We start from the raw sequence: 23429 nt of genomic DNA on the forward strand, positions 1-23429 counted from the left end.
TGAGTTACCCACTGGCACCCACACCTGTCAGGTACCCACTGGCACCCACGCCTGTGAGTTACCCACTGGTACCCACGCCTGTCAGGTACCCACGCACCCACGCCTGTCAGGTACCCACTGGCACCCACGCCTGTGAGTTACCCACTGGCACCCACGTCTGTCTGGTACCCACTGGCACCCACGCCTGTGAGTTACCCACTGGCACCCACGCCTGTCAGGTACCCACTGGCACCCACACCTGTCAGGTACCCACTGGCACCCACGCCTGTGAGTTACCCACTGGCACCCACGCCTGTCAGGTACCCACTGGCACCCACGCCTGTCAGGTACCCACTGGCACCCACGCCTGTCAGGCACCCACTGGCACCCACGCCTGTCAGGTACCCACTGGCACCCACGCCTGTCAGGTACCCACTGGCACCCACGCCTGTGAGTTACCCACTGGCACCCATACCTGTCAGGTACCCACTGGCACCCACGCCTGTCAGGTACCCACTGGCACCCACGCCTGTCAGGTACCCACTGGCACCCACGCCTGTCAGGTACCCACTGGCACCCACGCCTGTCAGGTACCCACTGGCACCCACGCCTGTCAGGTACCCACTGGCACCCACGCCTGTCAGGCACCCACGCCCGCCCAGCTCCTACCGTCCGTTCGTCTCACCTTAATATTGCAACAAGAAAACAGAAGATTATGAAGAAAAGCTAAAGGATACCTGTATGATGATTTAGAGGGTCAAGGTTCTTGCTGCCCGGTCCTAGACCAACCCTCCTGGAGGATCCTCACCTGATGAATTAGTCTATTGCTGACGGTCGCACGCAATCCAGCTTGCAAACCACAGCCTGGCTGATCATCAACTGACTTGAAACGCTTATCCAGTTCCCTCTCGAAGACAACCAAGAGTCTGTTGTCAATCACCCCCTCCATCGTACGAAGCGAGGCTGATGAATAGTCCCGGGCCTCTTACACGTATTGTGGTGTCTCTCGTGTATTCATGGCACCCCCTTTTTTTATTAGGGATATTTTACATCGTTTGCCGAGCCTCTTGCTTTCGTGGGACGTGATTTTTTTGTGCAGATTTGGGACCAACCCTTCTAGGATTTTCCTGGAGTAAATATATCTTGTCTGTTATTTCAAATAATACAGGTCAAGGAACTTCAAACCTTCTCAGTAATATAGGCACATTGCTTGATTTATACGTGCAGTGAAAGTTCTCTAGGTCTGCAGTTTCGCCTGTTTTAAAAGGGGGTGAGAAAAGGAGAAAAAACAAAAGAATATGAGGATGTATTGTGTTTACGAAGAAAACAAAAGAACATTACGAAGACGAAAACGAAGAAAACAAGACAATATTTCAATGGTTTATTTACCAAGAAAATAGAAATGAGAATGAGGAAAACAAGACAGTATTTAAATGGTTTATTTGCCAAGGAAACAGAACTTGAGAACGATTAAAACAAGACATTGTTAGAATATGTTGTATTTGCCAAGACAAAATATGGAAAAAAAAAACGGGGAAAACAAGACAACATTAGGGTGTTATTTGTTTTTGTTTCCTGGGTGAGGAAGGTTAGTAGTGTATTATGACACACACCAGTGTTTGTATGGAGGGATAGAGAGAGAGAGAGACTGGCTCTTAGTGAAACTAAAGACACTACATTTACGTAGTGGTAAGGTCACCACCACATCTCCAGTTAAGCAGTGGTAAGGTCACCAACACCACCACCACATCTCCAGTTAAGCAGTGGTAAGGTCACCAACACCACCACCACCACATCTCCAGTTAAGCAGTGGTAAGGTCACCAACACCACCACCACCACATCTCCAGTTAAGCAGTGGTTAAGGTCACCAATACCACAGTTAAGCACTGGGAAGGTCACCACTGCAGTTAATCAGTGGCAAAAGGCCTCCCAAGTGTACCCATAACGTGTGTTCTCAGTCCCACTTAAAACAATAGAGACCACTATGTTTCTTGTGTGTGTGTGTGTGTGTGTGTGTGTGTGTGTGTGTGTGTGTGTGTGTGGATGTACGTCTGTGTACATTGTGTAGCCCACATCTTGTAAGGGGCGTGCAGGCCATATCATGTAATGAACGTGCAGGCTACATTTTGCAAGGGGCGTGCAGGCCATATCTTGCAGAGGGGCGCGCAGGCCACATCTTGCAAAGGGCGTGCAGGCCATATCATGCAAGGAGCGTGCAGGCTACGTTTTGCAAGGGGCGTACAACTTATACGTTTCAAGGGGCGTGGCGTTGGAAAAGAGAAACAACCTTCACCTTCCTGGAAATTCGGAGCCTCTGCAAGAAAGGTGGTTCTGTGGTCTGTTAGAAGAGTAAGACTCTAGTTGCTTTGCAACAAACTCTGCAAGAAAGGTGGTTCTGGGGTCCGTCAAGAGAGTACGACACTCATTACTTTGCAACAAACTCTGCAAGAAACATTCTGGGGTCCGTCAGAGTAAAATACCCTGCAACAACCTCGGCAAGAAAGGCGGTTCTGGGGTCTATCAGGAGAGTACCACACTAGTAGCTTTGCAACAACCTGCTTGCAAGCTCGCTTTTCCTGCCGCTGGTGCCATATTTCGTTCTCTGTGCTCCCAGCAGTCTCTGCAACACCAAGATGTGGCAAGCCAGCTCAGGTGTATCAAAAGGTGCCACCTAGTGTTTATAACTATATTTCGTGTGCTAGTTGCATGATCAGCAAAGATTGTTCACTATGAGGAGACTATCCCGTCGCCTTATGATTAGTTCCTTTATTGGTAATCATGATTGCCTTTCATTTTCAATACATACTGGGAATTTTCGTTTCCAAAGAAAACAAGAGCCTTATTCAGAACTGTGTTCGATATTCAACGTTACAAGTGGTCTGTCTAACCATTGTATTTTAACGTAGTTTTCTAAACATTCTAATTACGTACGTAGAAGGTTGCGTTATAGAGCAAGACGAGAGCATTCAGTGGCTATTTGAGGCTAAACTTAAGGTGTTGACATCCGTGGTTGCATACAAGGCAGGTGAGATGAACTCTGGCCTAGACTGTCAGTAGTGCTGCGTCTCTTGTGAGGAGAGGACGTCTGGCTCTCCCGCTGCCTCCAGTACACGCTGTCCTCTCCATTTCCATTTAGCATTGCCTGATTTTCAGTCATTATGATACTGAGAGAAACCAGCTGTGTGCAGTGAGCCAGTGTGGTGGTGGTAGTGTGTGGTCCAGGGTTTTGTGATCCTGATCTGCAACGACAAGCAGGAAAAATAAGCCTCAACTGGATAGTATGTCATGGAATTAAAAACCTTTGACGAGTGTTTACCGTGTGTGTGTTAGGATAAGGATAAAGACACCAGCTAACTCCGTCTACCTGCTTACCCAACATCCTGAAGGTAAGAACCACCTTCAGGGCATTTCCCTGCCCCCGATTCTTCCCAGTACTGGTTCAGGAAGATCCAGTACTGGTTCACAAGATCCAGTATTGGTTCAGGAAGATCCAGTGCTGGTTCACAAGATTCAGTATTGGTTCAGGAAGATCCAGTGCTGGTTCAGGAAGATCCAGTACTGGTTCACAAGATCCAGTACTGGTTCAGGAAGATTCAGTACTGGTTCACAAGATCCAGTATTGGTTCAGGAAGATCCAGTTCTGGTTCAGGAAGATCCAGTGCTGGTTCAGGAAGATCCAGTGCTGGTTCAGGAAGATCCAGTGCTGGTTCAGGAGATTCAGTGCTGGTTCAGAAAGATCCAGTGCTGGTTCAAGAAGATCCAGTGCTGGTTCAGGAAGATCCACTGCTGGTTCAGGAAGATCCAGGACTATAATAACTCTCCAGCCTTACATGTTCAGGAAGATCCAGTACAGGTTGAGGAGACCCAGTACAGGTTTACGAAGATCCAGTACATGTTGAGAAAAATCCAGTATATCTAAAGGAAGATCCAGTACTTTAATTCGACAACTTCACTGATTGTTCGACAGCTTCACTGATTGTTCGACAGCTTCACTGATTGTTCGACAGCTTTACTGGTTGTTCTACAGCTTTACTGGTTCGACAGCTTCACTGATTGTTAGACAGCTTTACTGGTTCGACAGCTTTACTGGTTCGACAGCTTCACTGTTCGACAGCTTCACTGGTTGTTCGACAGGTTAACTAGTTGTTCGACAGCTTCACTTTTTGTTCTACAGCTTCACTGATTGTTCGACAGTTTTACTAATTGTTCGACAGTTTTACTAATTGTTCGACAGTTTTACTAATTGTTCGACAGCTTCACTGCTCGACCGTCTACTAAGATGGCTACCTTGATGCTGGTGAAGGGCTCTTGATCCAGGTAATCATAACTCTGCCCCATCTCCATTTCCTCGCATCAAACCTGATTACCTTCCCTTCCTCAGGCGCTGTGTAATATCCGTGGGGGTTTAGCGCTTCCCCTTCATATCGTCACTAGTTTTTTTGTTCCATACTATGCTTGTTTTTATTCCATGACTGTGCTTGTTTTTGTTCCATCACTGTGCTTGTTTTTTGCTCCATCGTGCTCGTTTTTTTGTTCCATCACTGTGCTTGTTTTTTGTTCCTTCAATATTCTTTTTCCATCACTGTACTTATTATTTGTTCTTTTGCTTTATTTTATTTCTTCACTACTTTTGTTCCATAATTGGATTTTTTGTTCCATATTTGGATTTTTTTTTCATAATTTATTTTTTTGTTCCATAATTGGATTTTTTTGTCCCATAATTGGATTTTTGTTCCTTCTCAGTACGAGTTTTTGCTCCATCATTTGTTTTTGTTCTTCAGCTGTACTTCTGAATCTCCCTATAGCGTTAGTGTCATATAATGAAGTTTGTAACGGCTTGACAGAGCTCCTGGAGAGCGAAACGTTGCCACAGTAAAAATGTTGCATTATTGCACTTAACGTCCTTTTCCTAACCTCATGGTCAGTGTTACCTTGGGAGATGTGTAACGTTATTTAATTGTTTATTATATATGTTTGGATATGAAGTTCTGTGTACCTGTCAATTGTTAATTCTGAGAATAGAATTCAGTAGCTTTTAAGAGGTGTAATAAAGCGGGTACTTATAAGTAATTTATTTAAAAATGTTAGGTACATAAGGAGGAACTGAAGCAGGCCTACTGGCCCATACTAGGCAAGTCTTGCAGAAACCCAAACTCACTAACAAAAATATTTGCCCAACTTATTTTCAATGTTTATCCAAAGAATAAGCTTTAGGTAAGCAGTTTGTTTATAATTGGTGATCAAGAGGGAGTAGCGCATGTGAATCAAGTCGCCCATGTAGTTTACATTGTGCAACATTGAGTTTCCTGAATAAAGATTTCAAAATATTGCACAAATATCTCATTCTTCAACTTGTCGCTTTTCTAAACCATTTATCACAGAGTTTACATTGTGTTTGAAGAGAGTCGTTGTTGCCTGTGTTGTCTTCTGTGTTTTGAACGGTCTAGTAAATTTATTCAGATACAGGTACACAAATACAGTTACATAAATTATATATAGCAGCACGTGTAGATTACCTAGGATAACCCAAGAAAGTCAAAGTGACTTATTTCCTGGGGTCCTGGTTAGAATTATTTTTCTTTCCTTGTTAAACCATGATATACTTTATAATTGTTGGTATCTGATGGGAAGCCGCTGAGCGTATGAACAAGAGAAGAGAGGAAGCGACTGAACGTATGAACAGAAGAGAGGAAGCGACTGAGGGTATGAACAGAAGAGAGGAAGCGACTGAGCGTATGAATAGGTGAGACTGTCTGGCGCAGGACGACAGTTTGCGTTCTCTTCAGCTTTATTTGCGTATGTGTGTTAATGACATTGCAGTCATTGAGAGGATGTTGCTAATAGGACTTCCTGTGTGTTCCTCTCCACTGTTGCTAACACACCTCATCACGCAGTTAACCTTGTTGATGTTGATCTTAGCAATGTTACAGAGGTTAATGTGGTTCCTGCTGCTGTGGGGGTCGTTCGTATTTTGGTTTCAGTAAGTGATGGTCCTGCGTAGTAGTTCATGCAGCTGCTGCTAGTGTAGTAAATATTGTTGGTGTAGTTAATACATCTGCTACTAGTGCAGTTAATTAATACGGATTCTGCCGTTAAGGTATCCCGTAGCTCCATCGCTAGCGCACTCGGCTCACGCACTGCTGGAAAACATTAGGGACGTGTTTCCAGAAGACACCTGCTGTCCCTGTCCCTGTTCACCCATCAGTTTAAAATGGGTACCTGGGTGTTAGTCGACTGGTGTGGGTCGCATCCTGGGACAAAACTGACCTAATTTGCCCGAAATGCTCAGCATAACAAGGGGCTTTCTATATAGGAGTATGTCATTGATGTCAGCTAGGCCTGTATACCATGTACTTGTAGTAAATAAAGATATAAATAGGGCTACTACTGATGTCTGTCTCTCACGCTCGCCCCAGGGAAGAGGGTGGTCATGGCCTCAGGGTTTCCGGGCAAAGAACAGAGAAACTTTCTTTGTACTGTCCTCAGAGTGAAGGGAGGTGACTGTGTACTCACCTATTTGTGGTTGCAGGGGTCGATTAATAGCTCCTGGCCCCTCGTCTTCTCTGGTCGCTACTAAGTTCACTCTCACCCTGCTCTAAGAGCTTTATCGTACCTCTTCTTAAAGCTATATATGGATCCTACCTCCACTACATCACTCTCCAGATTGTTCCACTTCCTGACTGTGTGTGTGTGTGTGTGTGTGTGTGTGTGTGTGTGTGTGTGTGTGTGTGTGTGTGTGTGTGTGTGTGTGTGTGTGTGTGAACTCACCTAATTGTACTCACCTAATTGTGGTTGCAGGGGTCGATACTCAGCTCCTGGCCCCGCCTCTTCACTGATCGCTACTGGATCCTCTCTTTCTCTGCTTCCTGAGCTTTGTCATACCTCTTCTTAAAACTATGTATGGTTCCTGCCTCCACTACTTCACTTGCTAGGCTATTCCACTTGCTGACAACTCTATGACTGAAGAAATACTTCCTAACGTCCCTGTGACTCGTCTGAGTCTTCAGCTTCCAGTTGTGACCCCTTGTCCCTGTGTCCCCTCTCTGGAACATCCTATCTCTGTCCACCTTGTCTATTCCCCGCAGTATCTTGTATGTCGTTATCATGTCTCCCCTGACCCTTCTGTCCTCCAGTGTCGTCAGTCCGATTTCCCTTAACGATCCTCGTACGACATTCCCTTGAGCTCTGGGACTAGCCTTGTTGCAAACCTTTGTACTTTCTCTAACTTCTTGACGTGCTTGACCAGGTGTGGGTTCCAGACTGGTGCTGCATACTCCAGTATGGGCCTAACATACACAGTGTACAGTGTCTTGAACGATTCCTTATTAAGGTATTGGAACGCTATTCTCAGGTTTGCCAGGCGCCCGTATGCTGCAGCGGTTATTTGGTTGATGTGTGCCTCCGGTGATGTGCTCGGTGTTATGGTCACCCCAAGGTCTTTCTCCCTGAGGGAGGTCTGTAGTCTTTGTCCACCTAGCCTATACTCTGTCTGCGGTCTTCTTTGCCCCTCCCCAATCTTCATGACTTTGCATTTGGCTGGACTGAATTCGAGAAGCCAGTTACTGGACCACATGTCCAGCCTCTCCAGGTCTCTTTGCAGTCCTGCCTCATCATCGTCCGATTTAATTCTTCTCATCAACTTCACGTCATCTGTGTGTGTGTGTGTGTGTGTGTGTGTGTGTGTGTGTAAATGAGTACTCGTCTATATACTCAACTATATAGGGTTGCAGGGGTCGAGTCTCAGCTCCTGGCCCAGCTTTTTCGCTGATGTGGACGTGTACTCGCAGAGCTGTGTTTGCGGGGTTCGAGTCACAGTACAGTCACTGGCATTATTGGCTCTTGCACCCTACCATACCTATTCTTGAAAGTGTGTCTTGAGTCTGCCTATTGCGACACCTTATCCAGGTCGTTCCTTTCGTGCACCACCCTCAGACTGAAAAATTATTTCCAAACATCCTTGTTGCCCCACATATCACGAGGGAAGGTGGACTTACCCCCTGTGGCCCTCACTGGGGAGGGTGGGACCCCGGTGGCTCCTCACCAGGAGGGTGGGGCTCCTGTGGCCCTTACCACCACGCGCTAGTAAGGGCAGCAGCAGGTAGACGACAAACATCAATATTTACAACCATGGATCAATAAACGTGGGCGGTGAGGTGGAGGGAGGGAAGCCATGAGGTAGAGGGGAGGGTAGTGACGAGGTGGAGGGAGGGAGCGAAGCCATGATGTGGGAGGGAGGGAAGCCATGAAGTGGAGAGAGGCAGATTTTTCATTTAGCAAAATTGGATACATCAGCAGTGTGCTGCTATCCAATTCTATATGATAGTTACACATTGGGAACACAAGCTTGCTGTGTTTCCCTGTCATATTCCATCACACAGCATATAAAAACATAAGAAAGAAGGAACTGCAGCAGGCCTACTGGCCCATGCGAGGCAGGTCCAAGTCTCCTACCGGCTTAAGCCAATGCCCCAACCTAGTCAGAGCAGGTCACATTCACTTAAGGAAAGAACACGGCAACTGACCTAGTAGCACAGCTAATCAGGTCCAACTCACACCCACCCACACCCACTCATGTATTTGTCTAACCTATTTTTAAAACTACACAACGTTTTAGCCTCTATAACTGTACTTGCATATTACACTGTGTTGAATTGTCAGTCTGAGCTGGGAGACTTCAGTAAGGCGACGAGGATATCTTCAAGTATTCCATTAAAGGTTCATGAGCTAGGGCAGCTTCAAGGTTTCCTTCCAGCAGGGCTGCAGTTACTATCACTTGGGAATTCTATCTCTCTGGATGATCTAGTCTATGCACAGGAGAAATAGAATTTTTATTAATATTAACGCAGAGTGGGGCCGAGAGAAATATAAAGGGGACAGCAAAATAGATGGAACGGAAGAAATAAGATGACCCAATACATTTGACTACATCCATACATCAATGTATATGACAATACAGTCATTACATACCTAAATGTACATAATGGCGAGGCAGCATTGAGGTGTTGGTGGAGGAGAGAGAGAGAGAGAGAGAGAACACTAGAGAAGTCTAGGAACACAGATAACAGGAAAACTTTTCATCCACGGGAAGGCATTCTGTAATTATTATCATTATTATTATTATTATTATTATTATTATTATTATTATTATTATTATTATTATGAAGTGTTAAATTCGTAGGGATCATACAGCAAAGCGGAGATATGATTTGTTTAACACTATATTTTATGTTAAATACTAGCAGTGTGTTGATAAATATTACACGTTATCAGAATAATTGCTATAGTGAAGAGCGAGGTAGGCTGCAGCAGTGTGAAGTAACCTGGAGGCAGCCAGATTTTCGGGTGTTTAGCTTAATAAATCCGTTATGATATTTTGACTTGGCTGTGTATAGTGCCGTTAAGACTTTTATGGTGTTGGTGGTGTGGTGGTGCAGAGGAAGCAATGGTGATGGTGTTATGGTGCAGAGGCCATGGTGATGGTGTTATGGTGCAAAGGAATCCATTGTGTTGTTATGGTGTAGAGGAGGCCGTAGTAATGGTGTTATGGTGGAGAGGCCATGGTGGTGGTGTTAAGGTGTGGAGGAGGCCATGGTGATGGTGGAGAGGAGTCCATTGTGATGGTGTTATGGTACAGAGGAGGCTATGGCGATGGTGCTGTGGTAAAGATGGAGGCAAGAGAGAAACGTGTTGAAGCAGCAGTCACTGTGTGTTTACACTTTAATTCAAGTGCTTTACAATGTGCCAGATTACACCTTATGTCTTGAGTGCTTTATAATGTGTTAGCTTACACTTCTTTTACATAATACCGACAAGTTGATGGGTAAGATGCATGTGCAACACCTGGGTATCTTTATCTGTAAGACATTTGGTCTACACAGTAGACTTCTTCAGTCGAATACGGAGGTGGCTAAAATTGAAGAGAGCAGTAGTGGTAGAGAGATAAAGATGTGATCAGTCCCTCAGCCTTGAACTAGTAGTTTTGAGGTGATCAGTCCCTTAGCGTTGAGAAGCTTCCAGTTTCCATGGTCTCCCTCAAGACCATGGATCAGGACCAGGAAAAAAAAAGGAAAGGAGGAAAAAGAAGAAAATACTATTGTGGCGAGGCTAGCGCCATTATGTATTACTAGACATGTAACAACTCTCTGCATTGTTATTTTAATATACGTAGTTCATTTATTATGGCATCCTAATTTCTCCCTTCCCTCTTGTTATTCCTCAGTCTCATTTTAAATAATTTTTGTTTCCCTCGCTCTGGGATGATGGAGATAACTTCTTAGAAATTCTGTTTCTCCTGTGTATGGCGGATACCATCTTGAGAAATGGTGATTACCAAGTGATAGTAACTCCAGTTCTGCTGGTAGGAAACCTTTGAAGCTGCCGTTGCTGATGAACCTTTAATGGAATACTTGACGATATCCTCATCACCCTACTGAAGTCTCCCAGCTCAGACTGACGTATTTCAACACTAGGTATGACCCCCCCCCCTCCCCTTTCCATTCTGTGTGATGGAAAATGACAGGGCAACACAACTAGCTTGTGTTTCCACCATGCAACTATCATATAGAATAGGTGAGCAGAACACTGTTGGTGTATCCACTTTTGCTAGATAAAAGAAAAAAGCTAGCTTATGTCTGGCTGCGAGTGCAAGGGAGAGTAACTAACGTTAAACACCAGTAAAAGCAATCGGTGACCTTCCAAGCAGAGACGTGAAACTGTTGATAAATTAGACACATGTGCAACTCTTGGGTATCTTTATTGAGGAAACGTTTCGCCACACAGTGGCTTCATCAGTCCATACGTAGGAGAAACTTGAAGAACAGGAGGAGAATGAGGTAATCAGTCCCTCAACCTTGAGTCGATGTGTTCAGTCCATCAATCTTGAATAGAATACAAGATTGATGGACTGAACACATCGACTCAAGGTTGAGGGACTGATTACCTCATTCTCCTCCTGTTCTTCAAGTTTCTCCTACGTATGGACTGATGAAGCCACTGTGTGGCGAAACGTTTCCTCAGTAAAGATACCCAAGAGTTGCACATGTGTCTAATTTATCAACATGTCGGTTCTCTGAACCATTCATCTACAAAACGTGAAACTGTGTACACTCCCTGCAACACCTCCCGTGAGGAAGGGATCTTGATCCATGGAAATGGAGTTACTGCCCCCCTTCGGATTAATCCGGATTACCGCCCGTTCTCCAGGTGCTATGTAACCCCAGCGGATTTAGCTCTTTCTTCAAGAGTATATTATAAAAGCAAATTAACTGGTAACTAATCAATAAATTCAAATTATACTTTTAAACAACGTCAAATTTAATCACCCGTTTGTGGGTAAGATGTGTATTGTTGCAGCAACGATATTATCCGTTAGTTTTTAATTGTTTCCTCCTTAAGGAAGGTCTCCTTGACGCTGGTGAGGGGCTCTTGATCTAGGGAATTGGATCTGTGCTCTAGTTCCTTGAATACCTTCTACATCCTTCCCCACAGGTGCTGTATAATCCAACGGGTTTAGCGCTTTCCCCTTGATTATAATAATTTTAATTGTTCCAGTAAATGTGGTGTGGTTGAGTTGTGAATGGTTCTGGCCATGGTTTGAAATGTGTTCTTCCCAAATCCGGCCCCAGAAGAACTTCTGATTGTCCTGCTAGTTTCCCAGTTAAGACTGGCATATTGCGTTACGATGGTGATCATTCTAAGTGATGGGACATGATAGGGAAAACGTAGCTAGTTTTTCGTCTCACGATGGAATTAGTGTATAGAATAGAGCAGCCGCACATACGGGTGTACCCTGGCTTTAAAATAAGTGGGAAAATCAGCCATACTTGAAGGAGACAGTATTTTATTACTTAAGAGGTGGCCGCAAGGAACCACTTTAGAATTGAATGTTTAAGGTATACCAGTCATTATACAGTGGTTAGAACAGTTCACAACTAACCCACAATTGGGAGAGCAAACCAGATGTTTCGCTTTGTCCCGAAGCCTTTGTCCAGTCACTAATGATGGTCCAAGATAGACCCAGTCGTAGTGTAGTTTCATAAGTTGTGATTTTATAATTTATGAAGTTGATAACGCTAATAGCGTATCATCTATTTGGGCTGAAATGTTAGGTTTTTATTGTTGTATGTTTACTAACAGGATGAGTGGCGCAGCCCAATAAACTCACCGCTAGAGGCAAAACTTAAAGAACATGTTTACATTCTTGTTAGGTACGACGCTCCGTGAAGCTGTCTGCCACCAGCCTCTGCGGATTGATAAGTTTTGTTTAAAACCTTTGTTAGAGGCGATGCTTGGAAGTGTATGGGAACCCTTTGTTGATACACGCTAACAGAGCATCCCACACACACATGTCAACCAACACCTGTACACCCACGCCCACACATGTGTCTCTGCGTTGTAAGACCTACAGGCGGTGTGAACATCAGGTTACAACGCCCTCACTGTTCCGCTAGAAGACTGCCAACCACTCAGGGTGAATGACTGCTTATGTGGAGTGGTGAGCATGGGCGTGGGCGGTGATGCGGGGCACGAGGTACGGGCGTGAGGCGTGCGTGGGGGGGGGGGTGCAGAATCTCGTCACTCTCCTAAACAAGGAGTGTAACAGGTACATCTAAGATGGACATGGTGTGGATGCTCAACATCTCACGTTCAAAGATAAACTTCACCTCACATCACCTAACCCCTAAGTGCTCTCCAAAATTCAATTAGGCTCAGGTCAGTGTTTTTTTTTCCTCCTGATGAATATTCTATTAACAGTCAGTTGGACTTTCTTGCAAATGCAGTATTGCTACTGTAGTACAGAGTCATGGTCAGAAGTGTGCACGAAATACACCTGTGCACCTTGCGTGCGCTCAAGGTAAGATGACAAACCAAGGAGGTCACCTGCTCCACTCTTTTACTTCTCAGGAGTCATGCTTTAATAAAACTGAAGGCTACTGTTGTGATATATGTATCATGGTGTAGCTGCTGTGAGAATGTGTGTCATGGTGGAGGGTAGTGCATGACCATACGGATACACAAAGGTAGTAGAAACTAGGCCCTACGAGAGAAGATGATACAGTATATTTACGTTATGACCACGAGAAGATAACATGTGATAGTGGTGTGTGTGTCTAGTATGAAGAATAATATTATAAGTAAATAATGAAGCAATGTTATAGGAATGCAGGTAGAGGCTTGAGTAGATTTAACAATTATAACGGGAGCGTAGATAAGTACGTGTATGGAGCAACTTGCAATGTGCATAGACTGGCTGATGTTGTAGTAGCCAGGCTTAGGCTTGGTTAACAGTTTGGCAAACACACAGATGATGATCAAACCTAATATGCGGCCATATTTGGGTTGATCACTATCTTGAACACTATGTGCTTAATTGTCCACTTAGTCTGGAATATAGATAGTATAATAACCTATGTGACATGTCAAGATATCTTAATGAAATTAAGATACCAGACATATTCGGCAAATTCCCTAAATTTCCTTGCAACAGATAAGTCAGCTGTAGATATAAATCCAGATGTACTCTTGTTAACCCCTTTTGGGCTCTAGTTCCTAGGCTTTTTGTGTATCCATATGCTTTTGCGCTACCGTCCACAGGATGGTTATGCGGTGCATAATAAACTAGCCACTTCAGTGTAAGCCCCCCCCCCCCAAAAAAAAAACTATTATCTTAGCCACACAACTCTTCCCTCAAGTATCAGTGAAAGCAAGTAATATGAGGTATTACGGCGGAGATTGGTGGGGAAGACAGGAAGGCACATGACCTAAATGAGGGACCGTAATAGTCACAATAAACAATGGGTTTAGCAGAGAGGGCGAGGGGTAGGGAGAAAGGGAACACACGTACACACTCCATATCTCTGGTTATATTGTATCTTTTTATATCATTATAATAATGACAGACAATATCGACAAGTTGAAGAGTAAGACACGTGTGTAAAAGTTGGTTATCTTTAGTTACGAAAATTTCAACTGCTCGGTAGGCTTTTGTTGGATATGGAGGTGAATATATATATATGTGTGTGTGTTAGTTACCATTTGGTCCTAGGCACATGTCGATTAGACACTAGGCCTGTGTGTGTGTGTGTGTGTGTGTGTCGTGCCGAATAGGTAAAACTGGTCAATTAGCAAGAACTCGTTTAAAATTAAGTTTTCTAAAATTTTCTCTTATACGTTTTAAGCTATATTTTTTTTCATTTATGTTATGTAAAAAAATAATAATTTTGTACCAAGAGAACCTAAGAAAACTTACCTGACCTTATTATAATCCAATTAAATATATTTTAGATAAGTTTACAATAATTTAATAATAAACAAACACAATGAATATATATATATTTTTTTTCGTTAAGTTCAGAATGATTTTTGCGAAATTATTGCATACAAATTTTCGCTTCCCTTATTCGGCAAGAACAGCATTGCTATTTAAGCCAAAATCGCAAGTTTTACCAATTGAAGAATTAGACACGTGTGCAACATCTGGGTATCTTTATCTGTAGACGTTTCGCCATCCAGTGGCTTTATCAGTACATTACAAGGACGTGTGAAGAATGAAGAGCTGTATACAAAATAGGAGGTAATCAGTCCCTCAGCCTTGACTGAGGGACTGATTACATCTTTACCACCCCGCTTCTTACACTATCTTCATCTATATTCATCTCTATACACAAATAACCTGCACATAGTAGAAACTAATGACCACGTTTCGGCCCAACTTGTGTATTGTTCCGGTCACTTTATTGTGCCTTGCTATTCCTCATCTGGTTTAGAAAGACACGTGAACAAACACTAGGACATATTAATTAGAAAACTTAAGTGATCAAGGTCCCAGGACCTAAACGTTTTTTTACTCACGTCTTTCTTAACCAATTTGTCGGTATCTGTTACTTTTATACTGTTCTTCATTATTTGACCGAAGAAGCCTACTGTGTTGGCCACAAACCTTTTCGGAAATCAAGTTTCCTAACTGTTGCACATGTATCTTGCGGCCGGATCTCTGACCATCGAGTCTGTTGGTGGGGCCTCGTTATCTCCGAGAGTTTGTGACAATGTTTACAAGTGTTTAACAAGTGTAGGGCGTTGGAGGTCTCACCTCGTCAGCTCAACTTTCTCTCCCACTCTCCTGTCACACCAGTGAAAAGGTTTTTTGGGACGTGAAAGATGTTGCTGGTTCATTATTCGAGGCAGGTTGTGTTGACAGAGCTCCGGGAAGAGAGGTAGGGCGCCTTAAGAGGGTGTGGGAGTGGGGAGGCAGGCTTTGTTGTTGCAGTGTGGGAGTGTGTTTGCCTAGCTGTAGTCTCAGGGGTTTTATCTCGGCTCCTGGCGTCGCCTCCTGTGTTTCACTGCCTCGTGGAGCCTGTCGTACCTGTCCTTGCAGCTGTGTTGTGTTGCCTCCTAACTGTATTTTACTGGTTTCATTATCTCGTATACCCTGTCGTACCTGTCCTTACAGCTGTGTTATGTTTCCTCCTAACTGTATTTTACTGGTTTCATTATCGTAGACCCTGTCGTACCTGTCCTTAAAACTGTGTTGTGTGTACTTATGTCCTAGCGGTAGTCCTGCAGCAGTGTTCCTTCTTTTTTATGTTATGTAGGGAAAAGATCATGCCATGCGCAAGTGCCCTTGTCGAAATATACACCAATAATAATAGAGATTTTTTTTTCATATATTTTTTTAAATATATGCAATATTAAAAATTATAAAAAAATATACTAAAACGTTATTTTATTGTATGTTTCGAGGATTCAGAGTTGGTCAGTTATGTGTGAACCATTCTTGATTTTGGCACTTGAGAATGCCTCTTTTGATCGATTTCAAACCTTCACCGCTGATATATCTTAGAGACAGATTTCGTTGAGGGACCTACCACCTCAAGTACTATTTCTCCAAGGTTGATGGACTGATTACATCATCCCGGTGTCACTACTGCACCTGATGTCCTGTATTTGACTGAAGAAGCCTACTGTGTAGGCGAAACGTTTCAACAGTAACTATACCCAACTGTTGAACATGTGTCTTAATCGCCACTTTGCTTTATTAAAGCAACAGCTGTGGTGGCTGCTACTGGCACTCAGGTATGTCAGGTCTAGTCTTTTAGAGAATTTGTAATTAAATATAACTGAGAAGTTAAATTGAAGTGTGACAGAGGTGTGACGGTGGTGTGTGAGGGATGTGGCACTTGTGTGTGAAAGGTGTGACGCTGGTGTGTGAAAAAGGTGTGACTGGTGTGTGAGAGGCAGGAGCTGCCGTCACCCTGCGAGGGGTGACTGGCACAATGTCTTAAGGAACATTCATAACGCTGTGGCGTGACGCTAACTTTCCTTGTCACGCAGACAAGTGACGCAACATCCAGGGTGCTGCTTTGTGACGCACATAGTAATTAATCTACGATAAAGAACTAAAAGGCACAGTATCCTGTCTGGAACAATACACAAATAACCCGTGGTATGGTTTGTTTGCAATCTTGTCACTACTGTTTCGTGAGTCAGGAGAGAGAAGGTTACGACCACGTTTTCGGTCCAACTTGGACTATTTACAAGTCAAACTCTACATTATGGGTGCTCATACCTTAGTTCAGTGGTTCCCAAACTTTTTCAGCTTGTTACCCAATTTAACATGCCACATAAAGCATGTTACCCCTTTCACAAAATGTTGTTATTATTGATATATATGGCTAAATTAAAACACTTGAGATATTTTCTTTTATTTAGTGTATTTGAACATTGTGCATCTCTAATGACTATTACCAAAGATGTCAAGAACATCAGTGGGATGGATGGAGTTGCATACTTGAAGCTAGTTTAGGAATTCTTGGCTTCATACCAGCTTATGTCTACCTCGGCTGATGCTCACAGATAAACTGACAGTGTGAAATAGAGGCAGCCTCAGGAAGTGAGTGACGCGTACTGGACAGGTCGATCTGGGCTACTGAGTGACTTTTGTCCTGAAGCATACTTGTCAAAATACTTTTGGGTTTCCACACACTTAGCTATATATTTCTTCTTTTCTAATACTGTATATTAGTTTTTGATGTTTATTGTTATTTGGTTTAACTTTATTACTTACTTATAATAGGTTTACTTTACAACTTTATATACTAAGACAAAGTTAACAATAATCCTCATACCGGGTACCGCATTGTTTTCTTGATTTTCAGAATTCATAACTTTTTTTCTGTCACCCCTCCATTACCCCCCAAAAATGGTTAAATTACCCCCAGGGGGTAATTTACCCCCAGTTTGGGAACCACTGCGCTTAGTTATTTCGTACGGCTTTTGCTGCGCCGCCGCCACCAGTTTGTAAGACAGTCTGCCACAGTACATGTACGTCACTTTCAGTGTTTTGTGTTTTTGAGGTGGTCACACAAAATTATTCAGTTCTCCAAACTTCCTGTACACAACTGCTAATAGGCCAAGGTAATGATGTGAAAATTCTCTCTCTCTCTCTCTCTCTCTCTCTCTCTCTCTCTCTCTCTCTTTCACACACACACACACACATACACACACACGCATGCACATACAACAGGCCTAGTGTCTAATCGACATGTGCCTAGGACCAAATGGTAACTAACACACGAGCCTAGTGCCGGGCGACCTTTAGTTCATTGTAGGGGTGATATTTTGGTCCACAGGTTACGGTACACAGTGGGGATATGACCGCTGCTGTCCTCCTACTAACACACACATTACACAGCGACATGGTACAAATACACTCGGTGAACAGACCATTATTATGTACAGTGAGTTGCTCTGGGTAGAGCTTTATCTAGATTTGATGAAGCTCTAAGCGGGTATTGTGGGCAATACCTGCCCATCCAACACTGAGGAGACAGGTATTGCTGCCACAGCCCCAAGATTGATGGGGCAGGCGGGGAATTTATCACTGTTCTTGTTTGAGAATGAGGTTAAATGTTCAGTTGAACACCTGGAGGCTGGGGAAGGGCAGGTCCATGATGTGTGAGGTGATGCATAAGAAACATGTGCATCACTTGTGTATCTTTATCGACGAAACATTTCGCCTGGAATGGAGAGATAATTCTTAGGTGTTCAGTCCTTTATTCCTGATACGAAGTGGCCAGTCCCTTAGCGCGTGCGTGCGTGCGTGTGTGTGTGTGTGTGTGTGTGTGTGTGTGTGTGTGTGTGTGTGTGTGTGTGTGTGTGTGTGTGTGTGTGTGTGCGTGTGTGTGTGTCTGTCTTTGAGGTTTTCTGAGTGGTATTTTATTCGTCAGGATACAAGACAAGTCCCTTCCGACACAGGCCTTCCATAACTCCTTCAGTGGTTAAGCATCCGCTCTCTACCCAACTAGGTAGATACGAAATATTGCTGCCTAGTAGATCACTATGATGATGCCAGGTACTAAATATAGAGGCTATTGGTGTTAATCACGGCCAGTACTGCTTAGTAGATTAGTAACATGGTTCTGTGTGCTGGAGGTAGAAGGCACAGGTGTTAATTACGGTGATCAGTTACAACACTTCCCTTCAGAAGCAACGGAGTTTATAACACGTTTACGACTAATCTGCAACTTGGAGAGAAAACTGTTAGACATTTTGGTCCATCCTAGACCGACTTGGTAATGGTCAGAAGCAACAGCTGTTGCTGCAGCTGAATCTGTCATCGCAGCTGCTAGACGATAGGACGTTAATGAGTGGTGTAGAGCACGCTAGGGTTTATACTGTGCTGTGCTACGATTGGAATACATGACAAGATTTGTGCTGTACTATGTTTTGTCAGTACACATCACGCTACCTCCACACACACACACACACACACACACACACACACACACACACACACACACACACACACACACCACGATCACCATCACTACCACCACATACCACGATCACCACCACTACCACCACACACCACGATCACCATCACTACCACCACACACCACGATCACCATCACTCACTACCACCACACAGACCACGATCACCATCACTACCACTACACACCACGATCCCCATCGCTACCACTACACCACGATCACCATCACTCACTACCACCACCCACACACCACGATCACCATCACTCACTACCACCACCCACACACCACGATCACCATCACTCACTACCACCACCCACACACCACGATCACCATCACTCACTACCACCACACACACCACGATCATCACTCACTACCATCACACACACCACGATCACCATCACTACCACCACACACGACGATCACCATCACTCATTATCACCACACACAGACCACGATCACTATCACTCACTACCACCACACACAGACCACGATCACCATCAAACTACCACCACACACACCACCATCACCATCAAGCTACCACACCACACACACCACGGCCATCAAAATCAAACTACCACCACTGCCCCAACTACCCCCCCCCCGAGGAGTGGTAACGGAAGGAAGGGGGCCTACATTCCACTCCAGGGAATCGCTTCATAATTGAACATGACAACAAAACCCACACTTTTAAAACGAACAAGAATTTCTAAACCTTCTTGAGTAACCACTGCTGTTCTTGGTCGCCTGCACACATTGATGTTATTGTCACTGCGTGACGTTTACGGGTTTCGGGTTCTCATGCAGTTGTTTTTTGTAATTAAAATTCTCCAGCTTAGTGGTTTTCACGTAGTTACTGCAATTAAACCTCTTCGTCATTGAACGTTTTTAGCGCAGTTAAATGAAAATTCTACATTTTCGTGATTTTCATGCAGTTATGGTGATTAAAATTGTGTGAGAGATGGTGTGTCGGGGCCAGGAGCTATGAATCGACCCCTGCAACGACAAATAAGTGAGTGCATACACACATCTTGGAGTAATGTCGCCAGTAAGGAACCCGGATCTGGTAAAGCATATACAGAAGCTGGAAAAAGTACACATTTTTTCACTGTAACTAGTCCCAGAGGTGAGGGGCATGAACTATGAGGAGAGGCTAAGGGAGCTAACCCTAACAACACTAGAGGACAGAAGAACCAGAGATAACATGGTTACGGAATGCAAAATACTCAGAGGAATTGACAGAGTGGACAGTGAGAATTTGAGAGGCGAGTCTCTGGTACAGGAGGTCACAGCTGGAAGTTAAAAGCACAGATTAGTCACAGGGATGTTAGGAAATGCTTCTTTAGTCTTTCGAGTGGTCGGGAAGTGGCAGAATCCGAACATTGCTTTATGAAGAGGTATGATAGGGCTCATACAGCCAGGTGAGTGTGAAACCAGTAGGGGCCAGCAAAGACACGGGACCCAGGAACTGAGACTCGACCCCTGCAACCACAATTAGATGAGTACACACACTCATAGACCTGAACAAGACAGTAAGACGTGATCCAAGGATCATGTGGTCGCTCCTCCTTCCCTCCCTCCACTCTCTCTCTCTCTCCCTTAATACCTCTCTCTCTCTCCCTTCATACCTCTCTCTCTCTCCCTTCATACCTCTCTCTCTCCCTTCATACCTCTCTCCCTTCATACCTCTCTCTCCCACCATACCTCCCTCTCCGTCCCTCCATACCTCTCTCCCTCCCTCCCTTCATACCTCCCTCCCTTCCTCTAATTCCGTTGTAGCTGGGTAAAAGAAAGACTCGGATCAGAACCACCCAGTATAAACACATTTCGCTCAAGAACTGCATTACGTGATAAAACTCTTTTTGAGAGCAACATTGTCTTAATGTAGACTGACTTTGTTCTTTTTTTTATTTACTCAGATTTTTCGACACACTGTCTTCAGCCATCACGCTGGAAGAATTATTTTCTTGTTTTGTTATTGTTTGACCGCAAGATTGATAGTAAGAATGGTAGGGAAGGAGAGCCAGAAAGTTTGTGGGTAGACAGAAATAGGGGACGTAAGAAATCTTCTGGATAGGCAGTAATAGGATAGACGTCAGAAATCTTCTGGATAGGAATATGATAGACGTCAGAAATCTTCTTTATAGACAGGAATAAATAGACAGGGACCACGTAAAGAAATCCGTAATCTCGAACAGACTGAATGAAGAAAATGGATAGAGAGAGCGATCATGCAGTAATTATAGACTGGAGACTGTCACGGGAAGATCACATAAATGAAATCGTGAGAGAATCTTACATGTTACACTGGCAAATTGCAAAAAAAAAAAAAATTACGTTGCAGCCGTATGGCTGGAGAAATCTTGGGGGAAAAAAAAGTTTTGTAACATGGACAGAATTGAGACGTACAGATTTAGCGTGGAATCTTCACGTTCATAACTGAGAGTGAGAGAGGAAAAAGATGGAAGTTATTCTGGGAAATGCCTCCTAGAACTATAAAAATATATTTAACGAAGGGAAAAATGAAAATGGTGTGTCCTCGTGGTCTGATAGGAGAGGAAGAGTGTGTCCTCGTGGTTTCATAGGAGAGGAAGAGTGTGTCCTCGTGGTCTGATAGGAGAGGAAGAGTGTGTCCTCGTGGTTTGATAGGAGAGGAAGAGTGTGTCCTCGTGGTTTGATAGGAGAGGAAGAGTGTGTCCTCGTGGTTTGATAGGAGAGGAAGAGTGTGTCCTCGTGGTTTGATAGGAGAGGAAGAGTGTGTCCTCGTGGTCTGATAGGAGAGGAAGAGTGTGTCCTCGTGGTCTGATAGGAGAGGAAGAGTGTGTACTCGTGGTCTGATAGGAGAGGAAGAGTGTGTACTCGTGGTCCGATAGAAGAGGAAGAGTGTGTCCTCGTGGTCTGATAGAGGAAGAGTGTGTCCTCGTGGTTTGATAGGAGAGGAAGAGTGTGTACTCATGGTCTGATAGGAGAGGAAGAGTGTGTCCTTGTGGTCTGATAGGAGAGGAAGAGTGTGTACTCGTGGTCTGATAGGAGAGGAAGAGTGTGTACTCGTGGTCTGATAGAGGAAGAGTGTGTACTCGTGGTCTGATAGGAGAGGAAGAGTGTGTACTCGTGGTCTGATAGGAGAGGAAGAGTGTGTACTCGTGGTCTGATAGAAGAGGAAGTGTGTCCTCATGGTTTGATAAGAGAGGAAGAGTGTTCTCGTGGTCTGATAGGAGACCAAGTGTCCTCGTGGCCTGATAGAGAAAAGGAGGGGACATGATAATTACATACCAGGTCTTAGCAGAACTCGACAAATTAGACAGAATTATGCGAGGAGCTAAAGAAAATATTCGTACAAGGAGAAATGACGTGAGAGAACACGGGAGCCACGAGAGATGAACACATACCAGAACACTTCCAGGTCACGAAGAACAGTAGGAAGATGACAGTAATGAAACCGCACACGACAAAAGCCATGGTCCGTTGACAACGGAAGAACCACTGAGGAACCCAAGCAACAATAGTATTATTATAAACTACTACGTGAGTACCTGCCAATAATTTATTTTCTGAACATATACACGAGGATGTAATTAAATTTTCCCGATGTGCAAATATTTTAGCAAAGTTAAGTCGCAGAAATGACTACACACATTACAGAATGACTTTGGATTGATCGAGGCGATGGATTTCCAGATGGATGGTGGATTTCGTTGTGGCTAAGTGTTCCGTGACGGAGACGGGTGAAAGTGAAGACGGGGCCACTTGCAGATTATAAGTTGTGTGATGAGATATTACGAGGATGTATCAGCAAGATATTGGCGAAAACATTGTCACAGCTGACCACATAAACATCTGATAGAAAGTGAAGTGTAGCATTTTACACACACACACACACACACACACACACACACACACACACACACACACACACACACACACACACACACACACACACACACACACACACACTCTCTCTCTCTCTCTCTCTCTCTCTCACACACCCACTCACACACACACACACTCTCTACATGTACCAGCCTCTCTGTCGTCTATCACTACGAGTACTTGCCTCAGGAACGCCTTCAAGCAACTCTGTGCAACTTGGAGTTCTCCTTGCTCACTCCAGATGGTTAATGTTAAGTTAATGATAGGCTGAGGTGGTTATTGTTAATGATAAGCTGAGTTGGTTAGTTATTGTTAATGATAGGCTGAGTTGGTTAGTTATTGTTAATGATAGGCTGAGTTGGTTAGTTATTGTTAATGATAGGCTGAGGTGGTTAGTTATTGTTAATGATAGGCTTAGTTGGTTATTGTTAATGATAGGCTGAGGTGGTTAGTTATTGTTAATGATAGGCTGGGTTGGTTATTGTTAATGATAGGCTGAGTTGGTTGTTGATAATGATAGGTTGAGGTGGTTAGGTGGGGTCTGATTTTGCGACCATAGTGCTGGCAAGGATGGAAGGGGAGAGGATTGGGACAAGATAGGATAGTGAAAGAGGATAATGAGAAGACAGGAAAAGGTAAGAGTAACTGAAAAGGCTGTGGATAGAAAGATAGGGAAAAAAAGTAAATGAATAGAATTATGGGAAGAGACGCGTGAAAAGGGTAAATGACCCCTACTCTTTGTTTTTTAGCTGGTAAAATGGTAGGGGGAGGAAGACGGGAATGAAAAAAATAGAAGAGGGAGTTGTAAGGTTAA

General features: G+C 44.0%; 1 protein-coding gene across 6 annotated transcripts in view; it reads left to right on the forward strand.

The window, feature by feature from the left end:
• Positions 1 to 23429, forward strand: part of LOC128695885 (uncharacterized) — a 230606-nt gene that overhangs the window by 56471 nt on the left and 150706 nt on the right. For 5 of the 6 annotated variants that reach the window (XM_053786820.2, XM_070092916.1, XM_053786821.2 and 2 more), the window contains exon 1: positions 3021 to 3366. The exons of the other annotated variant lie outside the window; for it this stretch is intronic. The gene's annotated coding sequence lies outside the window, so the exon portion shown is untranslated. Of the gene's footprint in view, positions 1 to 3020; positions 3367 to 23429 lie in introns of those variants that run through there. 6 annotated transcript variants of the gene reach the window in all.

The sequence above is a fragment of the Cherax quadricarinatus genome, chromosome 41 (genome assembly GCF_038502225.1).
Source record: "Cherax quadricarinatus isolate ZL_2023a chromosome 41, ASM3850222v1, whole genome shotgun sequence".
In the NCBI taxonomy this organism is placed as follows: Eukaryota; Metazoa; Arthropoda; class Malacostraca; order Decapoda; family Parastacidae; genus Cherax; species Cherax quadricarinatus.